Source organism: Cavia porcellus, unplaced genomic scaffold (genome assembly GCF_034190915.1).
Source record: "Cavia porcellus strain 051 isolate PalLab524CR breed Dunkin Hartley unplaced genomic scaffold, mCavPor4.1 scaffold_11, whole genome shotgun sequence".
NCBI classification, from domain to species: domain Eukaryota; kingdom Metazoa; phylum Chordata; class Mammalia; order Rodentia; family Caviidae; genus Cavia; species Cavia porcellus.
In genome coordinates this window covers 66,063,435-66,088,789 of record NW_026947494.1, presented here as the reverse complement: position 1 = coordinate 66,088,789, position 25,355 = coordinate 66,063,435, and the positions used below count along the sequence as shown (strand labels likewise).

The following is a 25,355-nucleotide window of genomic DNA, read 5'->3' as shown; positions in this document are numbered from 1 at the left end:
CATGCAATGCCTGTTCTCAGACAAGTGAATTTACACTAGAAATCAATAACAAATGATAATTGGAAAACCTCACAATATGTATATAAAGATTAAACAACATACTTCTAAAGAACTTCTAAAAAACAAAAAACATTAGAAATTTTAAAATATTTGAACTAAATGAAAATATAACTTATCAAAATGTGTCAAACAGTAAAAACAATGCTTAAAGAGAAATGCATAATGTTGAATGCATGTATTAGAAAAGCGGATCTAAAATCAACAATACAAGTTTCCATCTTTACGAAGCTAGCCAAAGAACAAGTTACACCTCAGTAAGCAAAAAAAAAAAAAAAAAAAAAAAAAAAAAGACTAATTAGAGCAGAGAACAGTAAAACTGAAAACAAGACAGCAATGGAGAAAATCAAGAGCTGTTTCTTTAAAAAGATCAATAAAATTAATAAAACTATAAGCAAGCTAAGAAACAAAACGAAGACACAAACTATGATTATCAGAAATAGATGGGTTATCATTAAGTCCTGTAGACACTAGAAGAGTAGTCAAGGACTGCTATAGCAACAAACCTGATAACCTATAAGAAACAAATCAATTTCTTGAAAAACAGAACCTTCCAAAACTCATACAAGAATTGGCAAAGTGAACATATTTTTAAAACTGAATCAATAAACTAATTAATCTCCAAAACAGAAAGTAATAGCTCAGACAGGCTCACTGGTAAATTCTCCCAAACATTTAAGTAAGAAACATGGTGAAATGTCCTCTTCAGAATACATGCTACAATCTGGATCCTGAGTACTGACCCCCAAGGCCCTCAGCTATGGCTGGCCACCTGCCCATGGTGCTCCTGGGAGATGGTGGGAATGCTGGGAGAGGCCCAGTGTAAGGAAGCTGGGCTGGATGTAAGGCAACTTGGCTGTGACGCCTGTCACCCAATGACTCTACTCATCACCAGGATGGATTCGCTGACCGGCTGGCTGGCTGGCTGGGGGTCTTGTTCCTCCCTCACCACTCCACGTGTCCCTGCCAAAGCTGCAAGCTCCGGAGGAGGATGACCACCCCAATAGAGGACCGTTCCCCTGTCAGTGGTACAGTAGCAGGTGCACTCCCTGCTAAAGTTCTCACAGAAGCTGAGTTCTTGATAGTGTGCCCTGTAAAGAGACACAAGGCCTGGCCCTCACTTCCTCCTCTTCTCCATGGTATCGTGAGGTCAGGCAATACCCTCCCCTTGCTGCACAACCTGGAGGAACGTCCACCAGCAAGAGAGCCCAGCAACCAGAGAATAAAACCTTCAAAACTCCGAGCTAGTATAAACTTTTCCTCCCCAAAGTTGTTTATCTTAGTATTGTTTCACAGTGATAGAAATCTAACATATAGGCCAGAAGTAGAAAAAATACATCCTAACTCATTTTGAGGCTGGCACTGTCCAAATACTGTATCAAATAAGAGAAAACTATGAGAAAACTATAAAGTCTATAAACACAGATGCAAAAATCCTCAGCAAAGCATTAAAAATTTAACCCATCAATATATAAAAAGAATAATACAGAAACTCAAGTGAGATTTTCCCCAGGTATGCAAGGTTACTTTAGCACTTAATCAATCAATATAGTTTATTTTATTAAATAAACAAGCTGAAAAAGAGAAATCATAAATTATGTCAAAAGACAGAGAAAAGTAACTTTTAAAAATCCAAGACTCATTTTACAAAAAAATCAGAAAACTAGAACTACAGAGGGACTTACTCAATTTCATATAGAACATCTACCAAAAAAACCCACTGCTAATCTCACACTTAATAATGAGAAACTAGAAGCTGCGCTGTTTTATGATCAGGAACAAGGCAAGAATGTCTCCTGTCACCATTCTTTGCAACACTGTCCTGGAAGTCCTACCTACTGTAACAAGGAAAAAGAATAGAAAGTTATAAGATGGAGAAGAAGGAAAACTGCCTTTGCTTGTTGATAACAAGACCATCTATATATAAAATCCAACAATATCAACAAAAAAAAAAAAACTTCTGGGGCTAGTAGGTGATTATACCAAGGTTATAGGATAACGAAATCAATATAAGTATAAATCTATTTAGGTATCTAATACAGATATAATACAGATATAAATCTATAACAAAGTTAACAGGTATAAATCTAACAGGATATGTGCAAGTTCTGCAAGGAGGAAAATACAATACTATCAAAATGTCACTTTTGCCCAACATATCTATAGATTCAATGTAATCCCAATTAAAATCTCGACAAGTTAATTTGTGGATATCAACAAAGTAGTGCTAAGGTTTAAACAGAGTACCACAAGACTCAGAACAGCCAACACACTACTGAAAGCAAAGAACACAGCTGGAGGATTAATGCTACTCAAGTTTAGGATTTATTATAAAGTTCCATTAATCAAGAATGAATGGTAATAACAACACAATACATACAAAGATAGTGGAATTACATCCATAAACCAACTTACATAAATATAGTTGTGATCTTCAACAAAAAAAAAACAAAGGCTATACAATGAAACAAAGATTAATCTTTTCAACAAATGGTGCTGAAACAACTGAATAGCCACATGACCCCCCCCCCAAAATCTAGCCACAGATCTAAAATTAACTCAAGGTGAGTCACAGAATTAATCATAAAATATATAGGCATAAAATGCAAGAAAGCATAAAATAAAACAACAATTACAACTAGAAGTCAACACAGGCAAAACCGAAACAGAGCTGGAGTTCAGGAATGACTTTTTAGGTATACCACCACCAGCATGACACATTAAAGAATTAACTGGCAAGTGCGACTTCATTTAAATTTAAAACTTCTGCTCTATAAATGAAAGCGTCAAACAAAAGAGAATACAAGCCACAGACAGGAAACAAAAGTTTCAAAAGACCCTTCTGATAAAGGACTGTTATCCAAAATACGTAACTCTTAAAACCCATCTGTGCAGCACAGGGGAATCCCTGCATTCAAATCCTCAGCAGGGGATGAGTGGGGAGGGAATCTGCCAAGAAATGACCTGAACAGGCTCCTCATCAAAGACACACGGATGACACACAAGCAAAACTCCACACCACATGTCTTCAGAGAAATGTAAATTAAAACAATAACATACACCTATTAGAATGGCCAAAATACAAAACACAAGCAAGATCACGTTTTGAAAAGAATGTACAGCAATGGTAGCTCTAATTCATTATGACTGAGATATGCAACATGGTACCCAGTATGGAAGATAGGCACTTCCTTACTAAACTGTGACATTAACGAGGTGGCCAACTAGAAGCTCTTTGGAGTCTTCTATCACACACACACACACACACACACACACACACTCTCTCTATACAACCACACAACAGATAAATATGTTTCAACTCTAACAATGTAAAATACAAATCTAAAGAATAGCAAAGAAGCACAGAAATCCAAAAGAGAAAGGAAGAAAACAGCTTGTCTCCATTATCCCAGTACCTAGAAAACAAAACAAAGCAAGGCTCACTCAGTGAGGCAGTAACTTAAGCTCTGTGAGGGCAGGTATAGTAGCAGACATAACTGACTCAATACAGCGGGACACAGCTTAGCATAATAAAATATTACCAAGTCACAAAGGTGGGCAAGAGAAGAAGAAACAAAGACACTATAAGACAACCATAATGCAAATAACAAAAAATGACAACAGTAAATCATTACCCATTTGGCCTAAGTGCCTGCTTTGCAAGCACACTGTCATGAGTTCAATCCCTGGTACCAAAAAAAAAAAAAAAAAGAGAGAGACAGCATGGCTAAACAGATTTCTTTTTAGACATAAAAATCCAATTATAACCTGGTACCCAAAAAAATCCAATTATAAGATGTCTACAGTATATTCACTGAAGTTTTCAATACAGACACAGGCTGAAAGTGAAAGGACTAAAGATATTCAATGAAAATGGTAAACAAAAAACAACAAGAGTTGCTATACTTATATCTGATGAACACAGATGTCAACTAACCCTGTCACAAGAGATAAAGCGTCATTATTTAATGACATCAAGAAACATAAACAGCCAGGGATTTAGCTCAGCAGCACAAGCACCTGCCTGGCAAAACGCCCGCGAGGTCATGAGTTCAATCCCCAGTACACAAAAAAAGAAACATCAACATTGTTAATACATATGCACCCAACATTGCAGCATCTAAAACATAAAGCAAATATAAAGGAGCACGAAAAAGAAAATACCAGTAGAATTAAAAAGAGGGGTCTATGCTAGATCACTTACAACAATAAACAGATAAAAAAAAGAAAATTAATAAGGAAACACTGTGTTTAACTTATACTTTTGAATACATACACTTAATAAACAGGACTTTCTATTCAATAGCAGCAGGATACATGTTTTTGTGTAGTATACATGGAATATTCTCCAGGTACAAAACAAAATAAATCTTACTGAATTTAAAACACTAAAATCTTATCTAGCATCATTTCAGACCACAATGGTAAGGAATTGGAAATCAACGCAAGAGAACTCTTGGACAGTTCGCAAATGTGTGGAAATTAAATGATATGTTCCTGAACAACTACTAGGTCACAGATGAACTCAAAATGAAAACTTAAGTATATGTGGAGAAAAAGGACAACACCACATAGCAAAAAATATGAATGAAACAAAGAAATTCTGAGAGGTCAGTTTATAAATATCTGTATTTTTAAAAAGACCCCAAATAAATAGTCTAACAGCATGCTTGAAGGAACAAGAAAAAGAACTAAATCTAAAATTAACAGAATAAGGAAATATTAAAAATCAGAACTAAATCAAACCCCAACAGAAAAACTATAGAAATCATCAATTAAACTAAGAAAATAAGCAAAGTTAACAAATCATTACCTAGTCTAAGAAAAAGGAAGAGACAATTCACAAAAATAAAATAAAAATTAAAGTCAGAAACAGAAGCCTCACTAAGGGACTTTTATGAACAATTATGTTCCAATAAATTAGGAAGCCTAGAGGATATTGATCTTGGTAAGCTGACTGAGTCAGGAAGAAACAGAATCTGACAGACAATTAACAGAGAGACTGAAGAAATAAGCAAAAGCCTTCCCCAACAAAGCCGGACCAGATGGCTTCAGAGCTGAATTCTACCAAACATTCACAGAAGAATTAAAACTCAAGTTGTTGAACTCTTCCAGAAAAGAGAAGGACTGCTAAACACATTTTATGACGCTGGTGTTGCTTAAAGCCTAAGGCAGACAAAAACATCAAAAGGAAAAAAAAACTATAGGGCAATTTCTGCAATTAAGAATGATGCAAAACTCAAAGTATGAGCAAACCAAATCCAATAGTGTACATAAGATTATACACTATAACCAAGTGGAATTTGTCCCTGGTCCAAAAGATTGATTTTATGCACACAAACAATCAATGCGATACATCACACCAACAAAATAACAAAATCTTAAAATGATCTCGATTGAAAGACAAACATTTGACAAAGTCTAACATATTTTATTCACAAAAACTCTCAACAGTTTAGGTATAAAAGGAAAGTTCCTCAACCTAACTAACGTTTTGTTTAGAAAATCCACAGCTAATATTGAAATTAACAGGGAAAACCATTTCCACAAAAACGCATTAAGACAAAGACACTGCTGTTCACCATTTCTATTTAATATAGTACTAAAAGAACTCTTACTACCAGAACAATCAGACAAGGAAAAAAAATTTATTCAAATTGTAAAGAAAAAAGTAAAACCATCTCTATTTGCAGGTGACATGACCCCACAAGTAAAAATCCCCAAATATCTTATAAAAATTTTATTAGAACTAGTAAAGGAAATCTATAGTATTCAAAAACCAACATACAAAGTCAGTAGCATTTTCATGTACAAGTAACAACCTAACAGCAAAAGAATCAAGGAAACAATCCCATTTATGATAGCATTAAAAAATGAAATGCCCAGCTGGACATAGTGCTGCATACATGTAACCCTAGCACTTTAGGAGGCTAAGGCAGGAGGACTCCAAACTCAAGACCAGTGAGACCAAATTAATGACTTATCTAGATCCTATCTCAAAAAATAAAAAAATAAAAAACGTCTGTGAATGTAGCTCAGTATAAAGACTCTGGGTATTACTATAAATAATATAAAATCAACCAACCTAGGAATAAATGTAATCAAAAAGTGAAAAATCTGTATTATACAGCAGTTTAGATCTGAAGTACCTCTCAAAGTTCCACGCACTAAAGGTTTGGTCCCCAGAAAAGCACTACTTGTACTAGAAGATGGTGGACTCTTTGAAGAAGTGGAGGTTGGAGATGGTCTGTCACTGGATGGGTTTTCTGTTTTTCTTTTCCATTTATTTATTTATTTATTTATTGATTGATTGATTGTCTTTTTAAGACAGGTTCTCACTATGCAATTCAAGCTGGCCTTGGGTTCACTTTGGGACCTAGGCTGATCTCAAACTTGCCAGGATCCTCCTGCCTCAGCCTGTCGAGTGCTGTGGGAGGGTTTTCTTAAAGGAGATGGCAGAACCATGGCCCCCTTTACCCTCTCTAATTTCCAGGCCACAAGGTAAGCTCCAACAAGTGCCACCCTGCGCAGTGAGGGCCAAGTGATCAATCAACATGCCCTGGAACCTCCACAGCCTCAAGCTAACACAGACCTTTTCTCTATGTGAATTGATCATCTCAGATATTTGTTACTGTGACAGACAACTGGCCAGTACAATCTGTACACTAAAAACTATAAAACACTGATGAAAGACACTGAAGAGGACATAATCAACTGGAAAGATTCTCATGCTCATAGGTCAGGAAAATTAACATTGCTAAAATGCCTGCACTGCCCAAGCAATATGTAGATTCAATGCAATCCTATAAAATCCTAATGGCAATCGTCGCAGAAATCAGGAAAAAGGGAGGTGGGGATGTAACTCAGTGGTATAAGCACCTGCTTGGCAAGCACAAGGTCCTGAGTTTGATTCCTTGTACAAAAAAAGAAAAAAAAAAAAAAAAAACAAGGAAAGGAAAAAAAGAAATAGGGACAAAGTCCTTAAAATTCAGATGAAATATAAAAATTTTCCCAAATAGCCAAAACAAATATGAGAAAAAAATTTTGGAGGCACTAGACTCTTTTATTTAAAATATTAAAAAATGACAATATTCAAAATAGTATAGTACTGTTACAAGATAAAATCAATAAAAAAATTAAAGTAACAAAAATACATCAATAAATCCAAACATACATAGTCAATGAGCACCAAGAGGTCACAATGAAAATAGAAAGTCTCTTCAATAAATGGTCTTGAGAAAACTCATTTCTACATGCAAAAGAATAAAATATACCCTTATCATACATAAAATTCACCCTTATCATATACAAGAATCAACCCAGAAATTCTAAAACCCCTAAAAGAGACCATGGAGGAAAGCCCCTAGACACTGGCCTTGCCTTTTTTTTTAATATCACACCAAAAAGCTCAAGTCAAAAGGAAAATTAAATACATGATCTTACATCTAACTAAAAAGCCTCGATCACAAAGAAAATAATCAAAACAGGAGATTATAGACTTAGTGAAAATATTTGCAAATCATATTCCAGGGTAAGGGGTTAATACCAAAATGTATGAGTAAGTATACAAATCAATACTAGTGGGAAAACAACCCAGCTTTAAAATGGACAAAAATTCTGAATCAACATTGCTCCTGAGAAGACATGTAAATGCCTAACACATATTAGAAAAAGAAATGTTCAACATCATCAGTCATCAGAGAAATACAAATTAAAACCACCATTAGGTAAATATCCCTTCATGCTTCTCAGGATGGCTAGTATCGAAATTCAAAAGACAAGAAATGCTTGTGAGGGTATGAGGGGAAAAAAGAACTCTTGCACATTGCTGATGGGGATGTAACTTAGTACAGACATTACAAAAACAGTATGGAGTCAGGCGAGGTGGCACTTGCCTACAATTCCAGCACCGTGGGAGGCTGAGGCTCAAGGATCACAAATTCAAGCCCAGCCAAGAAGACATTGCAACTTATAAAGACCCTGCCTCAAAAGGTAAAGGGGTGGGTGTAGCACTCACAAAATCTCCCTGCCTTCCTCTTGCACAGGATGAGGGTATTTACAAAGTAAGAACTGGCTCCCAGCTGAGTCCATTCCTTAAATTTCTAAACTTCATAAGTTGACCCAGTGTATCAACCATAGTATACAGGTATAAATTCTCTATGATGAATGTGATCATTATGTATATCTAAAACATACCAATAAAATTTAATTGACAAAATAAAAAAACATTGTAAAACTAAAAAAAAAGTTGATTTTTTAGTTAACTGCTCAGAATTTTCATTAACTCGGTATATTTTTTAAAAAGGTTTTATTTTTGTAGAGCTACACCCACCATGGAGGCGAGGCAGCCTGTGTACAATATAAGGGAGGAAAACTGACTTGCTCTTCTACCTACAGTTTTGCTCTGGCTACTGCCTTGAAGTGTTGCCCCAGTGCCAAGCCACCCTGCCTTGGAGCCAGCTGAGCACATACTGAAACCTCCAAATATTGTAGGCTAAATCAACCTTTCCTTCCTTCACTTTGAGCACTAAGTATTTTGTCTCAGCAATGAGAGAAAAGTAACCAAGACATGTACATGATATAACCTGGTTTTGTCCCTATCTCCCTAACCTCCCTCCAACCCGTCCACCCCTCCTTTTTCATTTACAAAAGCTTGATTTCCTTGTTTTCCTTCTTTTCTCACCTTTTTATTTTCCCTGCTTTCATTTCCTCTTCCTGTCTCCCTTGGTCCCCTCCCCATCTTAACATTTTCTTCCGATTTCACAATACCTATTATACATTTTGGCCATTATGTACATTTTTGGTTTCTCACACCAGAGAAACAATGTGGTATTTATACATGTCCAATTTATTTTACTTACGAATATGGTGTCAAGATGCTTCCATTTTCCTAGAAATGTCTTATGCATATCCTTCTTTATGGCAGAGTAGTGCTCCACTGTACAAAAAAAGGATCTTCTTTATCCATTCACCAGTTGATGGGTACCTGGGTTATTTCCCAGATTTGCCTATCAAAATCTGTGTCGCTATAACTGTAGGTGTGCATATATCACTGTGGTATGGTATTTTAATTCTTTTGGGAAGGTACTAAGAAGGGAAATAATTGGGTCAAATGGAACTTCTACTCCTACTTTTTCAAGGAACCTCCAAACTGATTTCCACAGTGGTTGCACCAGTCTACACTCCTCCCAGCAGTGGAAAAACATTCCTTTTTCTCTACAGCTCCACCAGCATTTGTTATGGCCAACTGTTTTTTTTAAAGGTATCATTTTACTTACTAAGTTGAAAAGTGATCAATAAAAGGCAAAGTCAAAAGAAAATAATTAAGTGGAAATTCACTACTCTCCAATCCTGGCAAAAAATGCAGCAGCTGAGACAAAGTGGGGGCTATGGAAACAAGCCACTGGATGTGGGAATATTTTTTAAGGCCGATCCAAGCGGATCTTCTGACAGGACAGGAGTTACAAGGAAACCAAAACAGACAAACACCAGCAAAGTTTTGGCCTAAGTAACTAGTAGAACAGAAATGGGACAGACTGAGATGAGATGAACAGGTTTAAGAGGAGGGGACCAGTTCTGTTTCTGACTTGTTAAAATGTGCAGTTTCTAAGATAACCAGGCAGACATGTCTAGCCAGCAGATAAATGTTTGATTCAAGTGTTCAGCAGAGGGTGGAGCTGAATTTGCAAATATGAGAGTCATCAGACAATATTCAAGTTGTAACACTGAGGATAAACACCTACTGAGCAGGTACATAGAGAACAGAGAAGCAAGGCCTCACCCCTGGCATATTTTAATTTGGGCAGAGAGATAGCAGTGGGGAGAAATCTGCAAAGCAAACTGAGATGAAAAAGCTCAGTGCGCTGAAAACTGAAACAAGGAATGACCTAGTAATTGTCACTGATACTGACAGATGAATAAGGTTAATACAGGAAACTTACCCCTGAATTTACCAATTTGGGTGTCATTAACTACACTGACAAAATGATTTTGGTGGAAGGTTGGAGCAAAAGCCTAAAGTTCCTACTAAAGTACCTTGTAGGAAAAAGAAAACAAACACTCCTTAGAGCAATGGGGAGCAGAGAAAGTTTTTCAGAGATGAGAGAAATTGGCTGGAAAGAAAAGTCAAGATAAAGTTTTGTTAAAATTTATAGCAATAAGCACCTGCTTGGCAAGCTTGAGGTCATAAGTTCAATCCTCAGTACAAAAAAAAGTTCTAGCAATCAAGAAAATAAAGCAGTCAGATGAATGGAACAGAACTGAGAGTCCAGAAATAAACGCTTATCCTTATGACCAACTGATTTTCAAAAAGTGTCCTGAAAACCCAAGGGGAACACTAACTTTTTGAACAAATAGTGCCAGAACAACTGGATGCCCATATTTAAAAAAAAAAAATTAACCTGGTCCTTTACCTCACACCATACACAAAAATTAACTCAAAATGAGCCACAGACCTAATTATAAGTACTAAATGACTGCGATTCAAAACACAGAAATAGGGGCTGGGGATTTAGTTCAGTGGCATAGGAGCCTGCCTTTAAAGCAGGCAGTTGTGAGTTCGATCCTGGTACCGATAAAAAGGAAAAAGACAAACAAACACACACACACACACACACACACACACACACACACACACAGAGAAGTAAATCAATCATCATGACCTTGGGTTAAGCAATGATTTCTTTGTTATAATACCAAAAATACAAGTACTTAGCAGAGTGCAGCTCAGTGGTTCTGCAGCACTGGCTAGCATGCATTAAAACCCTAATTATTTAACCCCAGCGCCACCACCAAAACCAAAACAAAAAAATTTTAATCGCATTTTTAAAAAATTTTGTGTATCCAAAAACACTAAAGAGAGAAACAAAATTCCACAGTGGAAGATAATATAATATATACAAATCACACATTTGATAAGAGACATGTCCAGAACATGTAACAAACTATTACAATTCAGTATGAAAAAAGGACAAACCAATTTAAAATGGGCACAGTATTGGAATAAACATTTCTACAAAGTAGAAATGGCTGATAAACACAAGCAAGAATGTTTAACACCACTTAGTCATTAAAGGAATGCAAGTCAAAGCACAAGGAAGCTTGGAGTGGTGGCCCACACTCTGACCAGCTAGGGCAAAAGGATCACAAGTTCAAGCCCAACCTAGACAACTTAACAACTAGTTCCTGTCTCAAAATAAAAATAAATAAGGGATGGGTGCAGCGATGCATGAAGGGCACAGGAAACAGAGGGGGTTGGAGATGTAGCTCAGTGCAAAAGCACTCCCAGGATCCAGTCTTCAGTATAGATAAAAAGCACAATGAGATACTCCACTAGGATGTCTATAATCTAAAATTTAGATGATAAGAAGTGTTGATAGGCATGTGGAAAAACTGGAGCTCTCATGTACTGATGAGGGGAATATAAAATGATGCAGGTGCACTGGAAGACTATCTGGCAGCTTGTCAAAATGTAAAGCACAGTTACCACATGATCCTGCAATTCCACTTCTAGTTATATATCCAAAAGAAGCAAAAACATATATCTATGCAAAAACCAGTCCACAAATGCTCACACAACCAAAAACTGGAAACAACCCAAATCCCTGTCATCAGGTGAATGTGTAAATAAAATGTAGTATTCAAAGAAACAAAAGTACTAATCCAGACCACAACATGGCTGAATTCTGAAAATGTGATGCTAAGTGAAATAACCAGTCACAAAGAACCACATTACATTGATTCCATTTACATGAAATGCCCAGCACAGGCAAATGTATGCAGACAGAAAGTACACAGTAACTGCCTAAAGCTGGAGAGGAAGGATTATGGGAAGTGACTGCTAACGGGTATGCAGTTTTTTGTGGGCATGAGAAGAACAAAAAATATCCTACAAATCAAATGCAGTAATGATTGCACAGTCCTATAGCCAAGCACATCAGTATACAATAAATTACACCTTAATAATGCTACTAAAATAAATAATGTGGCTGGAAGTGGTAGCACACTTCTGTAATCCCAGCACTCAGGAGGCTACGACAGGAAGATCGTCGCAAGTTCAAGACAAACCTGGGCTACAACGTGAGCTCAGAGCCAGCCTAAACTGTGTAGTGAGACCCTGTCTCAAAAAATAAATTAAATAAATAAATAAATAAATAAATAAATAATGTGTTTTCTTCTAACTTCAAGAAATAATCTGTTTTAGGCTATGATGATTCAGCAAAAAGTAAAAATTAAAGATACAGGGAAAAAAATTTAGCACCATTGTTGGGAGTGGGCTGGATCTAGTATAAACTGAAGAAGCAAGGCAGATCTACAAGTAAGAGGTAGCAAACCAGAGCAGGGGCTGCAAATGCTCATATAAATGTGGTAGCAAGGTTTTCGGATTGTGTCTACTGACTGCCCTCATTTTCTCACTGAAATGAGAACTAAAATAATCAGCTGGGAAGGAGAATAGGGAAGACAGCCTGAAGAGGAAGAAAAGAATGAATAATAAGGACTTCCGGGAGAACATGGCAGACAGATAACAGCAGCTACGGAGGCTCTCTGAAAGACTCGGCTCAGAAGTCAGGAATGGTGCGGAGTAAGGAGACATAAGCCAGTAGAGATATGCTCTGCTGACCCAGGAACGAACTGGGCTGAGAGAAACCAACTTGGAATGCAGTCCTGGTGCTAGAACAGGAATAGAAAAGCCTCAGTGTGGAGGCTGGAGCCCGCACCATTGGAAGCCGCGATTTGGGTTTCCCACTCACATCTGCTCGGCAGGGAGAGAGACGCACGAAAGCTCTGAGAACGGGAATCTGCGAACGGAGTCGAAAACAGGACAGGCAGGGAGGCGTGCACTGACTTGTGGAGAGGTGAGTGAGAGAAACTGACACTCTACCACAGTTTGACTCCAGCGGAGGACACTCTGGGACTGGGCAGACTTGCGGGAGCAGGGCGCGGTGGCGACTTCAGCCACATATCCCCCTCTCAGGCGGGATTGGTGAGAAGTGCCTAGCCTACGTGACGCTGCTGGCGGACCCAGTACGCTAGCCCAACCCAGATCCCAGAGCCTGAGGGTGGCCTGGAGGGCCCATGTAGGCTGTCTGGTCTGGAACTTCCTGGTGTGCTGCGGTGGGCGGGAACACCTAACTGGCGCAATTCCATCAGGCTGTGGCTGACAGGAAGGGAAGCTGGGCCTCCTATATAAGCTTGCATAAATAAGGAACAAAGAATATGGGAAGAGGCAGAAACAAGAAAGGCTCCTCGGCCCCCAATCCTGAGAAACAGGTAATAGTGGACACCGCACCAATAGACATAAAGTGCCATCTAGAGAGCCTCATAGATCAGTTCAGGAATGAAGTTGTCAATGACCTGAAGCTAGAAGTAAGCAGAATAGTTAGAAAAATGCTAAGCACCACCCAAGAAAAAACAGATGGTGGAAAGGAAGAACAGAAAAAGAGGGGAGAATTGTTTGATGGAGAAAATAGAGAAAACATAGAATACGTGAAGCAGGTTCAAAGGGACTACCAGGAAACGAAAAAGTCTATCGAAAACTGGCATAACAGCTTGAAAGAAACTAAGGACAGACTATCTGAACTGGAGGGCAGATTTGTAATATGGGAGAATGAAATGAAAAACTTCTTAAAAATAACAAAGAAACAAACAGCAATAATACAAAGACAAGAAGATGGTAAGAGGATCCATAACTTAAGAATTAAGAACATAAAAGAAGAAGTAGGGACACAAACAAATGAACTACAAAAACTACTCACAGAAATAATCCAGGAGAATTTTCCTAATTTAGCAAAAGGTAAAGATACTCAGATGTATGAAGCATACAGGACCCCAGCCACTTACAACCCAAACAGAGCAACACCCAGGCATATAATAATAAAAATTCCAGAAATTCAATACAAGAACAGAATATTAAAAGCTGTCAGAGACAAGAAACAGACCACTTACAAGGGAGCACCCATCAGAATTACAGCAGATTTCTCTGCACAAACCATCAAATCACGAAGAGCGTGGGGGGAAATAATTCAAGCTTTGAAAGATAATAATCTCCAGCCAAGATTGAGATATCCTGCACAACTGTCCCTGGAAATTGATGGAAAAACAAGGTGCTTCCAGGATAAAGAGGAACTGGGGGAATTTGCAACCACCAATTCAACTCTACAGAGAGTATTGCAGGATATTCTAAAAAAAGAAAAATACAAAGAATCCAGAAATAGTGGCGGGGAGGCCACAACGAATGGGGCAGAGAACAAAATGAAGAAGACAAACTGACAGCTAACGACAGAAAAAGAGCTCAACAGAAATGAGGCAGAGAAGATTGGATGATAGGAACAGCTATTTTGGAGAAAATGACATCTTAATAGGTAATACTGATTTAGTAACATCTTGTTTTGAAGTCTCATCAAGCTTTTGTTCTTCTGTCTCCATTGGTCTAAACAGGTTGTACCTTATTGGATTTTATTATGTACGATAGTATAAGCAAAACCTTTTAAAGACAAGGAGATTATACAGAAACCATTGTTCATTTTCTGTTAGTTGATTCTAAATACCCTGTAATGCTGTCATTCTCTTAAATGGTTTTACATTGTTTTGATATATTTAATGCTACAGTATACGAAGTTGTACTCAAGGATTCAAGGAAAGAGACAATATGGTAACTACTTTTATGTCAGGATTATCTTGTGGTGAAACACTATTCTGCTTAAATGGTTATGTTTTGATCTGCGCTGTTTTGCTGTTATGCCCTCTTTTATCTCAATCTCCACTCCATTATTTACTTTTTTATTTTTATCCTTTTAATTAAGGGAAAAATAAATAAAAATAGCAGGATATATTATAGTAACCCACTTTGACTTTCCATTATCTTGATTTGAAGCCCTGTATTACTCTCACCATCTTGTTTTTGACTGATGTCCCCCTATTCTGTTTTGCTGAATAGTACCAGGTTCGAAAGTTTAGGCATCAGCTGTGAAGATAGTGAGATTCATTATAACACCCACTCTCGATGACTTTTATCTACTTTTGAAGACCTATAATGTCTCCAATGTTTTGGTTTTGTCGGTTTTGTTCTTTTCTGTTTTGTTCAATTTTATTATAACTGATGATATAGGCAATTCTATTAGAGATAGCGGGAGGCATTATGGTAACCATTGTTGATCACCTTGTATTATATTTTTACATTATCTATTATGTCCACCCTTTTGATTTGACCGACTCTGTTCTGTTATGTCACATTTGGTTTTACTCTCTTCCAAAAAAGTAATTAAGAACCGTGGGAGCAATAAAACCCAAAATGTGTAATAGTCATTGTACAAAAGAGAGGAAAAGAAAGTGCTCTAAATGATATAACTGCATGTATATTTAAGTGTATAAGATAGAAAATGATTTCACTGAGCTTTATTGGATCATTGAACAGAATTGTTTGCAGTATCATTGTTGGAATGTCCACTTTACAAGCTTTAATTTTGTGACTTGAACAATTATTTCTAAGATGACAATATGTAATCCATTAACTAGTGATTTCCTATTGTTTATTTTTTTCTGTAAATCTGTATAACTTGTACCCTTTCTCTGCTTTTTTTTCTCCTTAAATAAAATTTTAAAAAAATGAATAATAAGATGGACTAGGACACTCAGTACAACTCAGAGCTGCTCATGAACTGAAAGGGTTACCACCAGCACAACTGGGTGTGCTGAGACGGCTACTGCAAATGGAGCCAGCATGGACTGGACAGTTGAATTAATAAGGCTTTGGGATTATATCACCCAAGCGATTATATCACAATTAGGGGAAATGCAGAAAAGTTGAGGGTGCATGCAAGGCACTGATCAGAATGACAATGTAGATTTAGGTGAGGACGAGATTAAAAAAGGCAGATAAAAGGTAGTGAACACACAGTAGGATCAACAAAGTCCTGAAGGACTTGAGAAACAGCAGTGACTACACAGACAGAAGGCTGTAGTCACCAATACATGACATTAAGATTATGGAGAATAGTAACTAGAATAACATAGTCCAGGACACAACCATGAGAACAAGCGGTTTGAGACAATGTGGAAGGCAAAAATCAATGGAAGAATCAAGGAAATGAGAAGGAGGTTGAAAAGATTATCACTGAGAACTCAAAATTGGAAAAGTGTTAAGAGTTACAGCAAAGAACTAAACCTCAACAAATAAAAAAATACAAAGAAGTAAGGGCTACTAAATTCAGGAATCATTACAACAGCACAATGACCAATGGTACCCAAATTAAAATCTCGCTGTGGTGGTCAGCTTGGAGTTTCAACTGGACTGGCTTTGGGAGCTGCCCTAGATGACTGGCAGAGGCTGGGTGGGTCACAGAGGTACGGGGGTCTTCAGTAATGTACACTGTCTACGGTCCACACCTCCCTGGGGTCACTCCCCTGCTCTGCTACTCAGTTGCCATGAACTGAGCACCCTGGCTCCACCCTGCCCTTCTACCATGATGGTTCTGTCCTAGAGCCAGACAACCAGGACTGAAACCCCTGAAACCAAGAGCTAAAGAAACCTTTAAACTGCAAGTGTTGGTTACTGTTCCCCAGCAATGTGAAAGGTGACTAATACACAATGATAATGAGATTTAAAGGCTGGGATTGTTCAGATGGAAAAAAGGGTGTCTGGAAACTGTAACGAGAACCAGTATCTGCCTTACTTTTATGCTCAACTGTCTTGAGAACTCTAAGATAAAAAGCAGCTAATTTTTGAAAAGGTCACAGTAGAAACAATATGCTATATTCTGAATGTTTTTGTCACCCGAATTCTCACATACTGAAACTTAATCCTGAATATAATGGTTTTAGTAGGTAACACATTTAGCAGGTGATTTGGTCATAAGGAAAAGTCTTTATGACTAAGGTCAGCACTCTACCAAAAAAAGCTCAAAGATGCTTGTTTGTTTCTTCTACTATAAGGATATAGCAAAAAGTTGCCATGTATGAATCAGGAAATGCACCCTCATCTGATACACATCAAATATGCCAGTACCTTAATCTCAGACTTCCCAGCTTCCAGAGAAATGTGAGCAATAAATTCCTGTGCAATAAATTACTCAGTGCAAAGTGTTTTTTAACAGTGGTGCAAATGGACCAAGACACAGTATCCTCATTGTAGTACTACTTTCCAACATAGCAAACACAAAACATTCAGAGACATTAGTCTATAGGGGATTTAACACACACTGTGACTTCCAGTGGACAAAATGAAAAGTTTCAGAAATTAAGAAAAAACAGACAAGGACAGAATAAGAAATATGAACACATTATAAGGATTAAAACTTAAGAGAATGAGAAGTATCTTAGGTATGTGAACTTCTTATTCAACTGCATTAATGAGATTTCTCCTGACAAATACAGGACGGATGAGTGTTGAGAGCAGCGGAGATTATGTATTTCTAGAGTTCCATTTAGACCCCACTGTGTGCATGGTTGTGCATATGTGTTACTCGGGATTGAACCCAGGGCCTTTCCACAGAGCTACTTTTTTAAAATTGTACTGTATTTTAAGATAGGTCTCACTGATTCTCAAGTTGCCCACATTGAGCTCAAACTTGCAAACCTCCTGCCTTAGTGTCCCAGCGTTGGCCACTTTGACCATTTTATAAGTAGAAGTGGAGGGATGGAGAAACACAACCTTTGTCTTAATGATTTTATTTCCAGCATGGAACCCTAATGATTTTCCCTCCTTAGTATTCACATCTTTGTAATAACATCCTTTGCTTGAGTACACACAGGACTTGTAGCTTGCCTTTTTTCCAACAGAATACAGTGTATGATGGAATGGCACAACCTTATTAGGTCCTATTCTACTAATTTTTATATTAATAGATTAGAGTAAGAGACTCCCCAGCCTTGACAAAAAGGTGGTAATATTGGAAATGCCTATGTGACAAGAACTATGCAGTGTGCATAGAACTACAGATAGCATCCATAGCCTGAGGGAGTTTCTAGTTTATAGTCAGCATAACCCTGGGGCTTTGGGTTAACAGCCAACAGCCTAAGGATCTTGGAAAGCAGATTCTCTCCCATTCAGAGCTCTCATGAGTTATGTTGCACCCAGACTCAACTGAGAATTCATGAAAATGGACTTGTGCTATTTCAAGTCACTCTTCATGATTTTTTATACGGCAAAAGATGAATACATCCATTGTTCAGGGTTTATGACCCACTAAATGGGATAAGGATAATCTAGAGAAACCAGGCATTGTGACCTCACACAGTGTCTCCTGATTCCATCTGATGAGCAATAGGAAGCCTAGGGGAGGTGGTTCTCAATTAAACTGTGAGTTTGTAAGTACATGACTTTAGGTAGAGCAAATGCCACATTAGAACACAAAACTAACAAGACAGCAAATGGAGGGAGCAAATGAAGCCTTCTGTACTTTCTATTCTACTTTTCTGTAAACCTTAAACTGTTCTTTAAAAAATTCCACAATAATTTTTTAAAATAAAAAAGGCCTGCACAGCCTCATATGGAAAACTACTAAGGCAGGTAATACATAATAATTTCTAAAATGACCTAATCTGATCTGTTTTCAGAAAATAATTCTAAACTAGACACAGTGTGGCATGACTGTAATCTCAGCACTGTGGAAGGCTGGCACAAGAGAAAGACTGCAAATTTAAGCCCAGTCTTAATTTAGTAAGACCCTGTCTTAAAATTAACACAAACAAATGTAAATAAATAAATAAAGGCTGAGGACACAGATCAGTAAGACCCTGGACTGAATCGCTACTACAGAAAAAAAAATCTTTTAATTTAAAAAAGAAAGCAGATAATTCTAGTTGCAATGCAATAAAGTGGCTTGAAGAAGAGAGAGACTGGAGTACGCTGCCAAGTAGAAAGGCCATAATATTCTTTCACAGGTGCCTGAAATACGAAAGCTCTGAATGAAAAGAAGAGGCAGCCTGTGTCTCTGTAAGTGACAGGATGTGGCAACTTATTAGATATAGGAAAAGAAGCTATTTGAGGCTAAAAGGGCTCAGGTATTTCTAGTCAACAAGGACACTCTAGGACAGAAGGAAACAGTATCCTTAAATGAGACTGAAATAAAGATTGGTTCCAGAAAGGCCAGGTGAGGAAAACTTCAAAAGTAACAAGAATAAAAAACGGGAAAAAAAATGCACAAGACAAAATAAAACCAGGAATTAAAAGTGTATAAAAAGTTCCTGCAGGACCTAAAAAGACTCCATCATCCTGTAATGATTTGATTAGTTCTATAATATGCAATAAGTATAGAAAGTGGGTGAAATTAGGGACAACTATTTGTAAGAAGCTAGAGACAGTTAGATAAGGTAGATCTCCAGTGGACTTGCTTTGAAATCTGTATTTCTTTAAATTGTTCTTTATTTTTTTTTAAATGTTCTGTTCTGTTTTGATATGGTTAACCTTATCCTCTTAGAGATGTAAAACAAATAGGTGGGACTGATAATCATATTACGGAGCTTTTGTTCGGCCATAGAGCAGAATGGTTTGTAGGGTCACTTTTTTGAATGTCATTCTAAATACTTTAATTCTATAACCTGAACAGCCATTTCGAAGATGACAATTTGTAACTTATCAACTGGCAATTTCTTACCTTTTGTTTGTCTGTAATTTAGTATTATTTCTACCCTTTTTTTTAATCTCCATGTATTTTTTTTTTCGTTTCCTCTTCTTTAAAAAAAAAAAAAAAAAAGTTCCTGCAGTATAAAAATAGGTAAACTACTATATACAGTTATGCTGTTAGACCATAGAGCTAAAAGCTCTTGGTATTCAAAAGAGAGTTATCAGAAATCATTTCAGTCATCATTTTCCTACCTGTCTCCACTGTGTAGGGAGCCGAGTGACAGCCCATAGCTGCCTCCCTGTCTCTCTCTCTCCTATGGGCACTGCGTCTGCCTACATTAACCATAATCCTCTCCTGCTTACGTCACATATCCGGATGTGACGTGACCCTGTTGTATTCATCCCTTTAACCTCTTCCTGTCCCAGCTCCCGCCCTTAGCCTATAAACGGTGTGATCACTTCCTGAATAAACTTGATCAGATTATTTCGTCTTGCTTTCGTCTCTCTTTGTCTCCCCCATGTCTTTTATTTAATCCCCGTTCCTCCTTCAGGAGTTCTCGATAAGTTGATCTGCAGGCCGGATCACCACTGTATCACGTTTTTCAAAAATTTAAAGATGATGGTTAGATGCTTTGTCTAAAAGTTACCAACTAGAAAGTGTTAGGGTCTAGCTTAAAATTTAGGCTTGCCACCCTGTCTCTGTCACATCCTGAGTTATGTTAGGAGCAGTTCTTTCCTACGTGCAACAATGACTCATGTCTCTTATGGCCAGTGATGACCCCTGAGCGTGTCTCCTCACATACCAGTACCCAGACTTTTCTCCTCACAGTACAGAGGTATAGATCTTGCTGCTATAAGTGAGAGAACTCACATATGGCACCTGCTAGCAAAAGACCTAAAGAACGTCCCAAAGGATTCACTACACAGTGCGGCACTTCTTCCATACAGTGTCCTTACCCTTCAATACCCAGCATGGAAACCCTGTTAGTATGACCACCAGCAGTGAAAACTAGTGAAAATGCAGCAATAGGCACTAAGCTATCACCTAGTGAGAGCTGGAGTATTGCTCAAGGGTGAAACACTCACCTAGGGGCTTCAGTCTTTAGCAATACAAAGAAAATTTTAAATCTATTACCTAGCTAGGCATGAAGATGCCTTCCTGTAATCCCAGCACTATGGGAGCTGATGCAGGAAGATTCCAAATCCAAGCTTATCCTGGGCAATTCAGTGACTCAGCAAGTTCCTGTCTCAAAATACATAAAGGAGCCAGAGTTGAGGAGGTAGTCCAGTGAAAAGGCCCTGGGTTCAGTCCCAAGTATCTCTAAAACCAAATGAATTTGTTACCTAATTAGAAAGAAACATTTCCCATGAATACATATCAATTCTCAAGGATCAGATAATTCCTCTAGTAATTTATCCATTAGATTTTAAAGGAGAGTACCTACCTACCAAGCACAACATAATCACAGTAAGGAAATGCTTTTAAAATCAAACAAAAAGTACTATTTCCTAACTCAAAACTACAGTCCATTTTTATGGCACATCTCAATTTAGACTGGCCACATTTCTAGTGCTGAACAGCTCACCATGATACTGCCAACAGGCTTATCCTACATGACAGTGTCCTGTGACAGCAACTTTCTCTGACCTTACAATAGTGAGTTCATACGTAAATTATAAATTATTCAAATTTCACTCATCATTAAATACTACGCAGATTTCTTTTAAACAAAAATTAAGTATCAAAGAAAACCTAACTTTAAAAAAAGAAAAGACTTAGGGGCCAGGGGTTTGGCTCAGCATAGTAAGTGCCTGCTTGGCAAATATGAGGTTATGTGCTCAATCCCCGGCACCAAAAAAAAAAAAAAAAAAAAAAAAAGCAAAGAAAAGACTCAGCCAGGAACCACCTAACACTTAGCAAAGTCACATTCTCAGACACAGCTGCAGGACCTTCTGCTCCATGGCAAGCAGCAACAACCAGGCAGCTCAGTTTCACGTATTTTTCTAAGCAAATATGCACCCATCAATCAATCAGTACTTGAGTCAATTACAGATCCAAGTACAACTCATCTGTTTTTGGAAACTATCAGAGACACAAAAATGAACAAATTTCTGAAATCATATCACACAGAAACAGAGGAATGTTTAAAAGTGTATCACTGTGTTCTACTATCATGTAAAAACTGTAGCAGAATATAAATTCTCACATGACAGTTTTTCTAATGCTGAGACAGTACCACTGCTCATCCAGTCTAAAAGTGTTTCCACTATATGTCAACATCCCATCATTGCAGAGCTCCGTACTCAAAAGCACCCTCTTTAGCCATGCATGGTGACACACTCCTGTAATCCCAGCACTCAAAAGGCTGAGGAAGGAGGATCATCACGAGTTGGAGACCAGCCTGGCATACAAAGTGAGCCCAAGACCAGCCTGAAATATAGCAAGACCCTGTCCTGAAAAAAAAAAAAAAAAAAAAAGAGTAGCCTCTTCTTGGATTGTGTTCAGTCTGAGGCCAGCCTGAACTACATAATGAATTCAAGGCTAGTCTGAACTACATAGCAAGACTCATAGCAACTGTCCTACCTCAACCTCTAGAGTGCTGGGATTACAGGTGTGCTTCACCACACCCAGCCACAAAACCTACCTATGAATGCAATGTCTCAAAATTTGGGACTATAACTTATATCTTTGTTTTACTTGCCCTATATATATCTTCTTTGTATCCCCTTGTATAATTTTTAAAATCTCAATTTAGAAGAGAAATTTCTCAAAGACCAGGACCACAGATCTTCTATTTCTTAGGCATCGATTTGTAAAAGATAGCTCTAAGCAAAATGGCAAAGACAAAAGGTTCACAGAATGCAAAGATAAGTTCATAAATCAGCTGTGTCACTTACTAAACATATTGTGTTCTGGACACTTTATCATAAAATGGAAATTTAAAATAATCATTTTGAATGTAGTTGCAAGAATTTAGTAAGGTGGTATAGGTAAAGCACATGGCAAAGTAATGTAAAGAATGCTACTGTAGACAAGAATAAAACTGTTACTTCAGAAAAATCAAACATCTTACTAGGGAAGTTTTTCAACAATTATATGAAAATCTCTTTCCATTCTTTATTGGCAAATTTTTCAAATTTTTATCAGTATATGTTTATATTACATAATGATTACATTCACTGTGGGGGGCTGGTACATGTATATGATGTATCTTAATTCTTTTTACATTCCCTTCCCCAGCCCTCCATCTCTTAATTAGCAAATTTTAGACAGCCTTGGTATCTGTCTCCACTCCCCAGATATGTTAGCACTATATACACTGGAATGCAATATGCTCTTTTTTTCTTCTTTTCAGCAACTACCATCAAACAGTACTCTCATATAATCACGACACTTAATTTACTGTAAAGGAAAGGTCTACTTATTGGCTGATTAGGGCATGGCAAAACTGGCTGAGTAAGTAGGTGTGACCTGTTAACTACAAACTCCCAGGACTCATGCAAATGTCGCTGTGTGGGACCTGGGCCGGTGGGAAGTGGCATGGAGTCACGGCGGGAACAAATCACACCGGAGACCAGGTTGATGGCACCGATCCAACTTTCAATATGTCTCTAGCCCTCTTATATAGGCAGGGCTGAGACCCAGATGGGGGAGAGCCTCGATGGGGTCTCCAAGGGTTGAGGGAGGCTCCTGGGGGCGGGGCCAAAGCGGGGCGGTATCTGGCAGGGCGACTCACTCAGTCTGCCGAGGACATCCCAGGGTCGGAGTCTGCTCAGACCCTCTCCTCTGCCAGAGCCATCAACCAGACCTCCAGACCTTTACTCTCCACATGCAAAGCTCTGTACTTGGACTTCTCCCTAGAACTTGTGCCCACTTTTAATGGGCCCAAACTTGCTCTGCAGAGCCTGTTCCTTCCCCTGTGTCTAATAAAACTTTGCTACTCTTTGCACTTATCTTAACCAATTCTTTGCTCAGGTTGGACAGAACCTAGAAACCACCTCCAGGAGACTCCAGTATCCCAGAACCCAGTAAGAATTTCATATGGTTCAGCCTGCTCAATAAGCATTTCAGTGATCCTGAATACAGATGCTGCATATAAGCAACAGAAAGAGCTTTGAAATAAAATGCAACGTAAAAGTTCACTTTAATTTTAATGCTTTTCCTTTGGATGTTTGTTTACCCATAACATACACACCCCAATACTCCAACTCTGGACATCCACTGAATGTCCTACAGTTCAGTTTAATTCTAACACTATCTCCTAGGTCTATCACAGATCCTACAAGTCACAGGCTCAGTGCAAGACCACCCCAGTTTAGATACCAGCCACAACTTTCAGGTTACCACCTATACTTCTAACCAACTAGCCATAAACTGCCAGTTTCCATGAAGCCTTCCTCAGGTTTGATAATTTTTTAGAACTCACAGAACTCAGGAAAAGTTAACTTACTATAAGCAATTTATTATAAAGGACACAAGTCAGGATCAGCCAAATGAAAGAGATACAAAGGCAAAAAGCAGCTCCAGAGCTATCATTCATTCTAGCCCACAACCTCCCCCCTTGGTATTTTATTACGCAGGTATGAATAATTAAATTACTGGCCACTGATGACTAACTCAATCACTAATCCTTCTCTGTCCTTCTCTTAGTGGGCAGGTTTAAAGTTCCAACCTCTTCATAAGCTTGGATTTTCTAATGACCAGTACCCACGCAGAAGCTGTCTAGAACCCCCAAGGCACCAACTCATTTGATCATCATATACACAGAGATTCTAAGAGTTTCAGAAGCTCTGTGACAGGAAGTAGGGAGGAAGACCAACACAGTATATAGTTCTTATCATAACTTTGTACAAAGCTCTTCCTAAAACTAAGAGAGTTAATAGCATAAGTCTTAAAGGGCATTTCCAAGAAAAAAATCTGCATAATCCTTTGGAATTATTTTTCTATACCACAAAATAAATTTATGAGGAAGAAACGATTGACAATTAAGAATCATTATAATGATACATAAATCCAAGCACACAATTAAAAAGCTTCAGTAGAGGATGACTAACATTTTAGTACATGCTGCTAAGGTGAGCACTGATTAACATTTTCAGAGGCAAGAAGGTTTAAAACTGGGGACCTTATGAGGATGATGTCTAAGGTAAAGACACAAATAATGAAAACAAAATTATTTGCCAAAGAAACTTTGGAAATAATTCTCAACAGACTCTACCTAATTCTTAAATCTGGTTCACAACAGAAACATTTTTCAAAAGTTTAAAAATAAGCTTTATCTTTAACAGACTAGGACCAGAATGATAGCATGAGAAAGTTCGTTATATGATCTCATTAATATGCATCCAGAACAGCAAGCTGTTACTCTAAATTTTTTTCATACTCCTATATTTTACAAGTCAAGGCTACATTTAAAAGATGCCTCAAAAATTTTAAATAGAAATTTCACTTGATCCAGTTACGCCTCTTTCAGGAATCTGCCCCAAAGAGTTAAAGACATCATATTACAGTGATACATGCATATTCATGTTTATAGAAGCACATTAATAACAGATAAATGCGGCAGCAGCCTATGTGCCCATCAATTGATGAATGGATAAAGACAATCTGTATGGCTAAACACACACAAACATACATGTATATATGTATTAGTCATAAAGAAAAATAAATTTCAATCATTTGTAGGAAAATGGATGCATCTTGAGACCATAATGCTAAGTTAAATAAATTAGACAC

The 25,355-nt window shown here is 37.8% G+C and overlaps 1 protein-coding gene across 3 annotated transcripts in view; it reads right to left on the bottom strand.

Annotated features, from left to right (window-relative positions):
- Scamp1 (secretory carrier membrane protein 1) overlaps positions 1 to 25,355 on the bottom strand; it is a 164,404-nt gene that overhangs the window by 92,122 nt on the left and 46,927 nt on the right. The window lies entirely within an intron of this gene.